Source organism: Ipomoea nil, unplaced genomic scaffold (assembly GCF_001879475.1).
Source record: "Ipomoea nil cultivar Tokyo-kokei standard unplaced genomic scaffold, Asagao_1.1 scaffold2280, whole genome shotgun sequence".
In the NCBI taxonomy this organism is placed as follows: domain Eukaryota; kingdom Viridiplantae; phylum Streptophyta; class Magnoliopsida; order Solanales; family Convolvulaceae; genus Ipomoea; species Ipomoea nil.
Window position 1 is genome coordinate 1,406,960 of NW_017618708.1, and position 14,464 is coordinate 1,421,423.

Genomic DNA, 14,464 nt, shown 5'->3' on the forward strand with positions numbered 1-14,464 from the left:
ATATTGAGAAAATAGTGGTTACAGTTTTGATGCAACATGATGATATTTACCCACAGCTTCAGTCTTCCATGCGAAGAGCTTCACAGAATTTGATTGCAAAGATGAAACAAAAGTCTATTGATTGGATGATGGAAATAATCGGAATGGAAATGATGGCGGATTACTCTTGTAATCCAGAATATTAAGCAACCTGAAATAGACTGATGGAGAAGCAGAGTTGATGATGGTGAGAAGCAGCTGGACGGGTTGGAGAAGAAGATGGGCGATGAGAAGACTGTGTTGACTATGTTGATGGAAAAAAAAAATCCATGTCAGCAAATTATGACCTGCAACTTATAGGTAACTTAAGAAAAGTTTGAGATGGAAGAAAAAATTTAGTTTGTGCATTGAATCAGCACTTATGAAAGATTAGGGTGCGGCATGACATTTCGCTATTGGTTCATGGTGCTATTTGACACTTCATCCTTTTTTTTTTACTTAGGTTGAAATTTTGACCATATGGGGGTTATTTTTGGATGGGAATCCGGGGCTCCGGTCTAAGCAGGTACCTCGGATTCCAATATTATTATAATAATAATATTGGAACCCGCGGCACCCTTTTCCAGATGGTGCCGCGGATTCCGATATTATTATTATAATAATATTATATCCGCGGCAACCGCTTAGGGGTGTGCCGTGGATTCTAATATTATTATTATTATAATATTATAATATTATATCCGCGGCACCCATTCTGAGTGGATGCTGCGGATTCGCATGTTATTATTTTAATAATAAAATATCCGAGGCACCTCTTTATAATTGGTGCCTCGGAAAGTTCTCCCTTATTCTATCCAAGACACCTTCACTTTGAAGGTGTAGTGCAAAGTACTACTTATATTCCAAATTCTGTAGTAGTGGTATAGTTTTGGCTTTGGCCTTAACTATCTTATAGTCTATCATAAATATTGTACTATAATTTATAATTTATTTGAACCATATTATAGGTGTTTGCTATTTTATCATTGACAATTCTAAAATCGTTTTAAGTATGCCCCACTCACATCATTTTTTGGATCCGCCACTGGATAGTCTACGTGCTTCCTGGTCATGTGAAGGAAGTCACTAGTTACTCCCGAGGTCCCCTCCCTTTGATCTAAAAAAAAATAAAATATTTGTGAGTAATTAAGAGCCAAGTGTACTCAAGCAAAAGAGCCAAGTTTATAAATAATTATGATAATTAAGAAATGTCGTACAATAAGTGATGGATATATTGGAAATATATGGCCCAATAATAGGGACCCGGGTCTAGGAGTGCATAGCCCAAGCGACCGAGGCCCAGAATGGTGGGCCTTGACCTAGTCTCACGGGCTTACTAGGTGGGCCTTGACTTAGTCTGGTGGCTTACCATGATTTTAGGGAAGTTTGTTGGCTCATGTCCTGTATAAATATTGCGTTGTCTTGCATTACAGATCATGTTCTACCTTTTGTCCTAAACTACTACTTGTAACAACATTACATTTCCCTTGTAATAGCTTGATCATACACAATTAATACAATATCAGTCCCCGTGACTATATTTGTACCCCTATTATCGTTCAATTATATACTTGTTACATTTATTTGAGTTAATTAATCCGGACCCCCGGTTTAATTAATTCCATCATTGGTGTTCTTATTGAGAGCGGCTGTACAAGCTCAAGCGTGCTCTCCTTACTCAACATTTTTCTGCGAAACCAACACCTCAACGAGACAACGATGGTGAGATCCCTCTCCACCGATCACTTTCCGGTTACATTGCATCATCGCATTAGACCCAAACCCGGTCATAGATCTGCAGATGTACCTTGCTATTATTTCCGACATTGGTGGTCTTACGTTTCCATGTGGTTGAAGACGAGAGAAAGCCACCAGAATTCCTCCACAGTACACCTACAGATCTACATGCATCCCCGCGACCATAAAACTGGCGCTAGTCGCGAGGCATGAAATTCCTACGCATAAGTTTCTCCGATCTTCATTAAAGGATTGCCGCGGATGCGATCCACTGTTGCAGCGGCATCGCAAACCCCGGCGCCCCCTGCGATCTCCCGTGCACCAGAGCGAACACGCAAATGATAAATATCAGGAAGATTGTGATTCCTTTCGGAGGATCTTCGTCTCCTCCGGACTTCAAGGCGATCGATGTTGGAAAAATTAGCTTAAAATGGCATATTAAGTGGCTATTTTGTGGTGCAATTATCAGTGGGGTCCACTTCCGATTTGGGTCGGGTCAAAGTGGATTCGGGTTCTTCGTAGTGAGACGAAGAGATTGATATATTGTACGCTCAAAACGGATAATGGGTGAATGAGATATTGATTCTCAAAGTAGACCCATTTAAGTTGGGAAATGAAGGGAAAATGTAGGACTTTGTCCCACATTGGTTTGGAAACAAGATTTGCCCCCTTATATACATGAGCTCTTTTCAAGCTTGTAGAATTGTATAGCATAGAGGCTCTCTCGCGCGGGGGGGGGGGGGGGGGGGGGGGGTGCAAATCAAAATCCAACTAGAGGACATCAAAAAGGCTTGAAGTCAAGCCCGAGCTCGCGTGCGCCAGCACCTGCGGGCACGAATGTCGTCCGGAAATGGGCTGGCCTTGCGGGCTAAGTTATGCCTAACTTCGGTATCATTTTCCATCTGGGAGTCACTTGTTTCGGCCAGAACCGAACCGAGAGCACCTACTCTCGTGTGTAGCACGAGAGGTTGTGGTGCACCGAGAGCACAACTCTCGTGCATCTGTGACCACGAGAGTAGTGCACTCTCGGGTTGCACCACAGTGCACACGAGAGATGTACTCTCGTGTTGACTGGTCCGTGTGCTCTCGTGTGAACCTGCAACCCAACGGTCTGAAACCCGAAAGTGCAGAAGATTAAACTCATCTGTTACGGAATTAATACTGTTTTAATTCCAATTTTAAATTCTGAGTTTAATCCCACTTAGTGGGTGACCGTTACAGGTGTTATACAATTGGTTTAATACCAATTTATGGCCATGTTGAATGCTATCCCTTCCAACATCCCTATATAAGGAGAGGTAGAGCAGTAGCTTTTAAAACAGTACACAAAACTAGGGAATTCCAGTAGCTTTCAGCTTCAAAACTTCTGCTTCTACTCTCTTCTTTTGCCAACAGTGTTCATACTGTGCTTTGTTTGTCGGGTTCCTTGTTTAGGTGCTTAAACAAGGAATCGTAGCACGTTTTATCCTGGGAAACCTAGGCTACAACGCTCCTAGCACTTGTGGGATGTAGCAAATAAGCTTTTAAGGAAAAGAACCTTGTGTTCGAACTCGTGCTAAACCTATACCCCAAACACTCAACCTTTTCCTTCCCAGTTTCTGTTTTCCCATATAATATTAATCTTTCCGTAGGATTATTATTATTTTGGGATTTTACAACCATATTACCCAACAATCTTAAAACCTTATATCCGTTTCCCGTTGGTTGTTTATCTCTAATTTCTTAGAAGAAATGGAGAATCCAGTTTTGCCAGCTCTCGGGGAGGAGAATGTTGTTGAGAACAACAGTGGTGGGAATGGCAATAATGTTGCTAATTCCCAAGCTACACCAGTGAACGTTGGTTCACAAGATGGTGGGAGCACTGAGGGATATATTCCCATGACTCGGGTACCTACTGTACCGAGTGGTTCGGCCGAAAGACCGGAGAAATTCACCGGTATTGGATCGAATTTCAAAAGGTGGCAACAAAAGATGTTGTTCTACCTAGCAACTCTCGGCTTGGCGAGATTTTTGACCGAGAAGGTTCCCGAACTAAGGGAACAGGATGCCCAATCCGTGATGGCAGTTGGCTACTGGAAGGATTCGGACTTCCTATGCCGAAACTACATCCTAAATGGATTGTGTGATGCGTTATACGATGTATATCGCAAGATTGGCACAACGAAAGCGCTGTGGGAAGCTTTGGATCATAAATACCGAAGTGAGGATGCCGGCGCAAAGAAATTTGTGGTTGGCCGATTCCTTGACTTCAAAATGGTTGATTCCAAAACCGTGCTAAGTCAGGTTGAAGATTTACAACTAATCTTTGATGAAATCCGTGACGAAGGCATGACGTTGAGTGAAGCCTTCCTAGTGGGATCTGTTATCCACTTGCTGCCTCCAGGGTGGAAGGACTTCAAGAATTACCTTAAGCATAAGCGAAAGGAAATGAACCTGGAGGACCTGATCCAGCGACTCCGAATTGAGGAGGGGAACATGACGAATGATGGAAGAAATTCTGTCACTATTGGTGCTAAAGCCAATGTTGTGGAGCATGCTAAAAACTCCAAGAAGAACAAGAAGGACAAGCAAAAGCTAGGTCCGAAAGGAGGCATTACCAAGAAGAAATTTCATGGAAAATGCTTCAATTGTGGCAAGACTGGCCACAAGTCCTCTGAGTGCAAAGTTCCAAAGAAGAAGAACAAGAGTTCTGAAGCCAACATGGTTGAGGAAAGCAATCAGAAGGAGGTCGAGATTAGCCTTTCGGCTATGGTGACCGAGGTGAACCTCATGGACTCTAACCCACGAGAGTGGTTCATCGACACTGGTGCAACAAGGCACTTGTGTTGCAACCGAGAAATGTTCAACACCTTTGAGACCGTCGAGGGCGAGAAGGTTTGGATGGGAAACTCTGCTCAGTCTGCTGTGGAAGGCGTGGGCAAGGTGGTTCTGAAGATGACTTCCGGGAAGGAACTGACGTTGAACAACGTGCTGTATGTTCCAGAGCTGAGGAAGAATCTGGTGTCTGGCTCACTGTTGAACAAGCATGGCTTTCGCATGGTGTTCGAGTCAGACAAGGTTGTTTTGTCTAAGTTAGGAATGTTTGTAGGCAAAGGTTATGTAACTGATGGGCTTTTTAAGCTCAATGTAATGCCTATTATCATGAATAAGAGCAAAGTTAATTCCGTTTACTTGCTTGAGTCTTCCAATTTGTGGCATGGTAGACTAGGTCACGTTAATTATAATTCTATACGTAGATTAATTAACATGGACCATATTCCTAATTTTCAAATTAACACAAATAACAAATGTGAAATTTGTGTTGAGGCAAAATTAACGAAAGTACCTTTCAAATCGGTTGAAAGGGAAACTGAACCACTAGAATTAATCCATAGTGATTTGTGCGATTTTAGATCGATACAAACGAGAGGTGGTAATAAATATTTTATCACATTTATCGACAATAGCACACGTTATTGCTATGTGTATTTGCTTAAAAGCAAAGACGAAGCCTTGGAAAAATTTATTCTTTATAAGAATGAAGTTGAAAACCAACTTAATCGTAAGATTAAGAAAGTTAGAAGCGATCGAGGTGGTGAGTACGAAGCACCTATTGGTGACTTCTGTGCGAGTGTAGGTATAATACACGAGCGTACTGCTCCTTACCCACCTCAATCGAACGGTGTTGCCGAACGAAAGAATCGTACATTGAAAGATATGATGAATGCGATGCTTATAAGTTTGGGCCTACCTCAAGACGCGTGGGGTGAAGCTATTTTGACAAGTAATTACCTTTTGAATAAGGTACCCCACAAGAAGCTCGATAAGACTCCTTATGAGCTGTGGAACGGTAGGAAACCTTCCTACCAGTACCTGAAAGTGTGGGGGTGTCTTGCCAAATTTTTGGTGCCAACACCTAAGAAAGTAAAGATAGGTCCTAAGACGGTGGACTATATCTTTATTGGCTATGCACATAATAGTAGTGCTTATCGGTTCTTAGTACACGAGTCCCATAATCCGGACGTACACAAGAACACGATAATAGAATCAAGGAATGCTTCTTTCTTTGAAAATGTATTTCCTTGTAGGTCCAATGAGGGACCGAGTTCGTCAAAACGAACGTTTGACGAAGCTATGGATAATGATAGTGGGGAATCCGAGAGAGAACCCGAGCTCGAGCCGAGACGCAGTAAGCGGGCCAGAGTTGGAAAATCATTTGGTCCTGATTTTCTAACTTACCTGTTGGAGTACGATTCGAGTACTCTAACTTGTTTATTAGAAAATGAACCCGATTTTCTATCTTGTTTGATAGAAAACGAGCCTCGAACGTACGGAGAAGCCGTGACTTCTACAGAAGGACCAATGTGGAAAGAGGCTATTAAAAGTGAAGTGGATTCTATTTTACAGAATCACACTTGGGAACTTGTTGATCTTCCTCCGGGTAGTAAACCCTTAGGATCCAAGTGGGTCTTTAAAAGGAAGATGAAACCCGATGGTTCCATCGAGAAGTATAAGGCTAGGCTTGTAATCAAGGGTTACAGGCAACGCGAGGGCCTTGATTACTTCGACAAGTATTCTCCCGTGACGAGAATAAATTCCATTAGAATGATACTTGCTATAGCCGCGCTGCGGAATTTGGAAGTTTATCAAATGGACGTTAAAACCGCTTTCCTAAATGGCGAACTAGATGAGGAAATCTATATGGAACAACCCGAAGGGTTCGTGGTTCCGGGCCAAGAAAGAAAAGTGTGTAAGTTGGTTAAATCGCTATATGGTTTAAAACAAGCGCCTAAGCAATGGCACGAGAAGTTTGACCATGCGATGTTGACTAATGGATTTAAAATAAACGAAAGTGACAAATGTGTCTACGTTAAAGAAACGATAGACGGTTATGTCATTCTTTGTTTATACGTAGATGACATGCTCATCGTTGGTAGTAACGATCGGATGATCAAGTCTACCAAAAACATGTTAAATGCAAGATTTGACATGAAGGATATGGGTTTGGCTGATTTAATCCTCAGGATTAGAATCATTAGAAGACCTGATGGTCTGGTGTTAAGCCAATCACATTATATTGATAAAATCCTTGAAAAATTTAACAAGGATAATCATCAAGGGACTAGGACGCCATTAGATCGAAGCGTTCATCTAACCAAGAACCACGGGGAGTGTATTTCTCAAGTAGAATATGCTCGGGTTATTGGTAGTTTGATGTATCTAATGAGCTGTACTAGGCCGGATATTGCCTTTGCGGTTAGTAAACTCAGTAGATATACGAGTAACCCCGATGCCATGCACTGGACGGCAATAGTGAAGGTTCTGAAATACTTAAGGTATACTCGAGACCTTGGACTGCACTATGGGAGATATCCTGCTGTACTTGAAGGGTATAGCGACGCTAGCTGGATATCCGATATTAAGGACTCTAAGTCCACGAGTCGCTACGTGTTTACACTAGCCGGTGCAGCCGTTGCATGGAAATCCTCTAAACAGACCGTGATAGCTAGATCCACGATGGAATCTGAGCTGATAGCCTTGGACAAATGTTGTGAAGAGGCTGAATGGCTACGCCATTTTTTAGAGGATATTCCTAATTGGGAAAGACCTGTACCTCCAATGTGTGTGCATTGCGATAGTCAAGCTGCAATTGGACGAGTACAGAATCATATGTATAATGGTAAGTCTAGACATGTGCGTCGTAGACATAATACCATTAGACAACTTCTCACAACTGGTGTTGTCTCGATTGACTACGTAAAGTCAGAAGACAATATAGCGGATCCGCTAACCAAAGGGTTATGTAGAGTAGCTGTGGAGAAGTTGAGACGAGGAATGGGTCTAAAGCCCTTGGTATAAGTTCTATAGTGGACACCCAACCTAGCTGGCACCTAGGTTCAATGGGACAACTAAATTATGGAACGGAGCGTGTCACTGTGGGGGTCTCGGATTCCTTACCACTCCTCGTTAGAAACAGTGGCTCCCGTACAAGGTTAGCATGTTAAATGCTTTAGTGATTCGAATGTCGGTTGACATATGTGAGTATGCGGGATACTCGGGAAAGAATCACCTATGTGAGAGAGAAGTGAGGGTCGCTTCAAAGGAGAATTGACGGGCACAATTCTTCACAAACTCTTGCAGAACCAGGAATGGTGACCCACGACCAAAATGGGCACAATCATGAGAACAAAGCATGGTTGGGAGGTTCCTGTGTGAGATATGTCATCGTCTACACAAAAGGCAGTCGGTTCAAAGACATCGCGTTCTACCGTACAGTCAGTAGAGTAAATGTATCTTCACGAGGGAAGGTTCAAAAGGTGTGACCCTACCTATCCTATGCAGGGATCGACAGTTGAACACAGTTGTTTCCGTTTTTAAAACTACCCCGAAAATCAATTTTCATTCATGTGGGGGATTGTTGGAAAAATTAGCTTAAAATGGCATAAAATGGCATATTAAGTGGCTATTTTGTGGTACAATTATCAGTGGGGTCCACTTCCGAGGCCCAGAATGGTGGGCCTTGACCTAGTCTCACGGGCTTACTAGGTGGGCCTTGACTTAGTCTGGTGGCTTACCATGATTTTAGGGAAGTTTGTTGGCTCATGTCCTGTATAAATATTGCGTTGTCTTGCATTACAGATCATGTTCTACCTTTTGTCCTAAACTACTACTTGTAACAACATTACATTTCCCTTGTAATAGCTTGATCATACACAATTAATACAATATCAGTCCCCGTGACTATATTCGTACCCCTATTATCGTTCAATTATATACTTGTTACATTTATTTGAGTTAATTAATCCGGACCCCCGGTTTAATTAATTCCATCATTGGTGTTCTTGTTGAGAGCGGCTGTACAAGATCGAGCGTGCTCTCCTTACTCAACATTTTTCTGCGAAACCAACACCTCAACGAGACAACGATGGTGAGATCCCTCTCCACCGATCACTTTCCGGTTACATTGCATCATCGCATTAGACCCAAACCCGGTCATAGATCTGCAGATGTACCTTGCTATTATTTCCGACATTGGTGGTCTTACGTTTCCATGTGGTTGAAGACGAGAGAAAGCCACCATAATTCCTCCACAGTACACCTACAGATCTACATGCATCCCCGCGACCATAAAACTGGCGCTAGTCGCGAGGCATGAAATTCCTACGCATAAGTTTCTCCGATTTTCATTGAAGGATTGCCGCGGATGCGATCCACTATTGCAGCGGCATCGCAAATCCCGGCGCCCCCTGCGATCTCCCGTGCACCAGAGCGAACACGCAAATGATAAATATCAGGAAGATTGTGATTCCTTTCGGAGGATCTTCGTCTCCTCCGGACTTCAAGGCGATCGATGTTGGAAAAATTAGCTTAAAATGGCATATTAAGTGGCTATTTTGTGGTACAATTATCAGTGGGGTCCACTTCCGATTTGGGTCGGGTCAAAGTGGATTCGGGTTCTTCGTAGTGAGACGAAGAGATTGATATATTGTACGCTCAAAACGGATAATGAGTGAATGAGATATTGATTCTCAAAGTAGACCCATTTAAGTTGGGAAATGAAGGGAAAATGTAGGACTTTGTCCCACATTGGTTTGGAAACAAGATTTGCCCCCCTTATATACATGAGCTCTTTTCAAGCTTGTAGAATTGTATAGCATAGAGGCTCTCTCGCGCGCGGGGGGGGGGGGGGGGTGCAAATCAAAATCCAACTAGAGGACATCAAAAAGGCTTGAAATCAAGCCCGAGCTCGCGTGCGCCGGCACCTGCGGGCACGAATGTCGTCCGGAAATGGGCTGGCCTTGCGGACTTGTTTCGGCCGGCACCTGCGGGCACGAATGTCGTCCGGAAATGGGCTGGCCTTGCGGACTTGTTTCGGCCAAAACCGAACCGAGAGCACCTACTCGACCTGCGGGCACGAATGTCGTCCGGAAATGGGCTGGCCTTGCGGACTTGTTTCGGCCAGAACCGAACCGAGAGCACCTACTCTCGTGTCGGCCAAAACCGAACCGAGAGCACCTACTCGACCTGCGGGCACGAATGTCGTCCGGAAATGGGCTGGCCTTGCGGACTTGTTTCGGCCAGAACCGAACCGAGAGCACCTACTCTCGTGTGTAGCACGAGAGGAGAGGTTGTGGTGCACCGAGAGCACAACTCTCGTGCATCTGTGACCACGAGAGTAGTGCACTCTCGGGTTGCACCACAGTGCACATGAGAGATGTACTCTCGTGTTGACTGGTCCGTGTGCTCTCGTGTGAACCTGCAACCCAACGGTCTGTGCAGAAGATTAAACTCATCTGTTACGGAATTAATACTGTTTTAATTCCAATTTTAAATTCTGAGTTTAATCCCACTTAGTGGGTGACCGTTACAGGTTTTATACAATTGGTTTAATACCAATTAAAGGGCTCTCGTGTGAACCTGCAACCCAACGGTCTGTGCAGAAGATTAAACTCATCTGTTACGGAATTAATACTGTTTTAATTCCAATTTTAAATTCTGAGTTTAATCCCACTTAGTGGGTGACCGTTACAGGTGTTATACAATTGGTTTAATACCAATTAAAGGCCATGTTGAATGCTATCCCTTCCAACATCCCTATATAAGGAGAGGTAGAGCAGTAGCTTTTAAAACAGTACACAAAACTAGGGAATTCCAGTAGCTTTCAGCTTCAAAACTTCTGCTTCTACTCTCTTCTTTTGCCATTGTTTGCCGGGTTCCTTGCTTAGGTGCTTAAACAAGGAATCGTAGCACGTTTTATCCTGGGAAACCTAGGCTACAACGCTCCTAGCACTTATGGGAGGTAGCAAATAAGGTTTTAAGGAAAAGAACCTTGTGTTCGAACTCGTGCTAAACCTATACCCCAAACACTCAACATTTTCCTTCCCAGTTTCTGTTTTCCCATATAATATTAATCTTTCTGTAAGATTATTATTATTTTGGGATTTTACAACCATATTTCCCAACAATCGAAGAGTACAGTTACAGCGACTGCCACCACGACGTAGATCATCTTCGAATCTGATGACGAGAGCCATGGAGATTCCAGTGGCCACCATTGGATCGCTGTTGGCGCCAGTAGGAGGAAAACTAAGGCTGCAAAAATGGGGAGTGGCAAGACCAGATAGAGGCTATCGTTTCACATACCACTTTTATTGTCTCATCCGGCCATACCTTCAAGGCACTGCATTGATGCTTGTAAATCAAGGTCTTTCACGCCGGTTCTGCAATCTGAATGGGTCGGAACCTGATTTCTCCGCCGTCGTCTTGAATCTCCCGCTCAGGTCTGCCATCCATTTTGAACTGGTGCACTCGTGGTTATATTCTCAGAACCGTAAACCCAGGATGGATCAGAGAAATAGGCTCAGTGGCGTTGTGATGGTAGCGATAAGCGATTGTGAGGTTTTGGGGTTCAGTGAGTTGAAGGCGGTGGTGGACCAGATGCCGAGTCATGTATCGACGACGAGTTTTAATGAATCGGTGGCTCCCGCCGGCGGGCCCACTACTCCGTTGCCGCTGACGATGCGACCGGCCTGCTACATCTCGTCTTCTTCGTCGTACGATTTGGAAGCCCTACCGCGAATTCTCTGGATCGGACGAAGAGGAGTTTGTAGCGAGGCTCAAGATCAGAACTAGCTCATGGTTAAGCAAGAAGAATATGTTGTCGCTCTCGAAGCTGACTTGAATCGGGGAAGAGACGCGTGTGCAGCTTTGCACCCTTAGAACACTCGCCGCTCTCCGGCCACTTATCATCTCGATCGGAGATCGTTCAAAATGCTAGGATTATACAAGGAATGCCGAATGTCATCAAGGTTGACGTTGAAAGCGGCTTGAATGAGCTCTTTTAATTAAGATTTGTATTGCTGACTTCGCAGCATTTGATTTAGAGAGACTGTTGATACAAATACCAATTTGTTTGCGAGTAATATGCTGGCAACTTGTTTACATGGCTTTCTTTCTGGGACGTAGTAATACCGTCGCCGGCGGCTTCACTGGATTCTTGGATGCCGATCGCAGTAGCCGCCGCCATGGCTACCAAGATCAAGGAACACATGCCCAGAATGGCAATGTTCTTGTTTTTTATTATTATTCGATCTCTGACGGGTGAACGCGTCGGTGAGATGGGTAAATCTGTTCTTGAAAAACTGAAAATCGTTCCGCTGCTGAGGTTACAGATGAGAAGGCTGCGCTGCAGGAAACGACGAATAGCATTGCAGGTCTTAGTTTCTCAATCTGGGAGGTTCTGATATACTAGGGGCCACGAAATTAATCATAGTGCTGTCCTTTGCCTATTCACAATACAAGCCAAATATTCTTTGTGAGCTAATTCATTTAAATGCTCCATAAATTGATTCAGAAAGAATGCTTTTCATGCCAGCAGCAAAGGAGATGGAACAACATATATGTATGCATGCATGCACGCATTTCCAACATATGGGTATGTATATATAATGTTACCTAAGTTTCTTGAATCTTGAATAATCCAATTATATATGTTAATTGACGGACTGCTATGCTATGTGGGGAACTCTAACTATATTATTTATTTGGAGATTTGGAATTGAGATAGTGGTCTCATAATATAGATCTTTCTGGTTATCAAGAAAATCTATGTGAGACATTGGATGTTGGGGAAGCCCACCTTAAAAAATGATCTTGACGTTGTCACTCAAATTAAGGGGTGCAGATCCATTTTGGAAACTCAAAGCATTTTATTTAGTTACTTTTCGATGGTGGTTCGGCTCCAAGCATTGACATATGTTCTCCCTAGTGGCGTTGCGAGGTTCGACCTCTCCTAGCGATAGGCGAAATAATCAAGCTATGGTTACGGTCGTGCTCACCGTCCCCGACCTTAACATTCCTTAGCGGTGATATGAATCGAAGCTCGTCCCTACTCACCACCTAATAGAAGAGCTTATATTTTTGGCTTATTACATATACGTTGGTCCACCTAACGATCCATTATTATATCGATGTATTTGGTCGATTGCAAAATTAGTCCGAGTATGTCAAATTTTACCTTTCTGAAGGGGGAAAGGGGTACTTACCCGACCCTTCATCTTACCCTAAGGGGGCACGAGGCCCGACCTCGCGTACCAACCCCGACGGAAGAGCTTAACGGCCCAAATCGGGTGACTTGGGGCCGACGGGCTTACCCTAAGGGGGCACGAGGCCTGACCTCGCATACCAACCCCGACGGAAGAGCTTAACGACCCAAGTCCGGTGACTTTGGGGTCGACGGGCTTACCCTAAGGGGGCAAGAGGCCCGACCTCGCGTACCAACCCCGACGGAAGAGCTTAACGGACCAAGTCCGGTGACTTGGGGCCGACGAGCTTACCCTAAGGGGGCACGAGGTCTGACCTCGCTTACCAACCCCGACGGAAGAGCTTAACAGCCCAAGTCCGGTGACTTGGGGCCGACGGGCTTACCCTAAGGGGGGCACGAGGCCCGACCTCGCGTACCAACCCCGACGGAAGAGCTTAACGGACCAAGTCCGGTGACTTGGGGCCGACGGGCTACCCTAAGTGGGCACGAGGCCCGACCTCGTTCACCACCCGACGGAAGAGTTCTTGGATCAAGGGGTATCCTTAACCAAGCCACTACACATATTACGCAAAAACAAAAACAAAAAAAAAAAAACAAAACAAAAAAAAAAACAAAACAAAAAACAAAAGGAAAAAAAATTAAAATTTTAAAACAAAATTATGCGAACAAAAATTTAATAAGCGACCCCGCGTCGTCCGGACAGATGGCTATCGAGCGAAGACGACTCAGATCACAAAGCTAAAAGCTTAGAAGGTGTTGGAATAAGCGAAAATACTTTTTCAAGTTGATCCTGAAGCATTCATCCAAGCCTGGAGCCTCGAGCGGTTTCAATTATTGGGCCAAACATTTACTCTCTCTCGTTGTCGAATTCTCGCAACTTAGAGAGTGGGGGACTGATGATGGATATATTGGAAATATATGGCCCAATAATAGGGACCCAGGTCTAGGAGTGCATAGCCCAAGCGACCGAGGCCCAGAATGGTGGGCCTTGACCTAGTTTCATGGGCTTAATAGGTGGGCCTTAACTTAGTCTGGTGGCTTACCATGATTTTAGGGAAGTTTGTTGGCTCATGTCCTGTATAAATATTGCGTTGTCTTGGCATTACAAATCATGTTCTACCTTTTGTCCTAAACTACTACTTGTAACAACATTACATTCTCCTTGTAATAGCTTGATCATACACAATTAATACAATATCAGTCTCCGTGACTATATTCGTACCCCTATTACCGTTCAATTATATACTTGTTACATTTATTCGGGTTAATTAATTCAGACTCCCGGTTTAATTAATTCCATCAATATGGTTTGTCTTATAATATAGGGACTAAAACCTCAATTATGACAAGAAAGAAAGAAGTTAATTTTAGAATGATGTATGTTTGTTTGGACTCATTCCCGTTTACATTGGAGTCGCCGCCGGCCTTCAAGTTTAGATGCGTTTGGAGCCATTTCTTGTAGAGTGTCTTCTCAAATTTGCTCTGACTGATTCACCCAAAAAAAATCTTTTATTTTTGTTTCCTTTTCCGTTTTCTTACGGGGTTGTTTGGACAATATCCCCATGAGTCTCTATATATATATATATATATATATATATATATATATATATATAGCCACCAAACTAATATCTAAACCAAAAGAGTTGTATTATTTTTTGTGTCAATTAATATAATTGTCATAAGATA

General features: G+C 43.6%; 1 protein-coding gene across 1 annotated transcript in view; it reads left to right on the top strand.

The window, feature by feature from the left end:
- LOC109150759 (putative late blight resistance protein homolog R1A-4) overlaps window positions 1-14,464 on the top strand; it is a 118,543-nt gene that overhangs the window by 67,623 nt on the left and 36,456 nt on the right. The window lies entirely within an intron of this gene.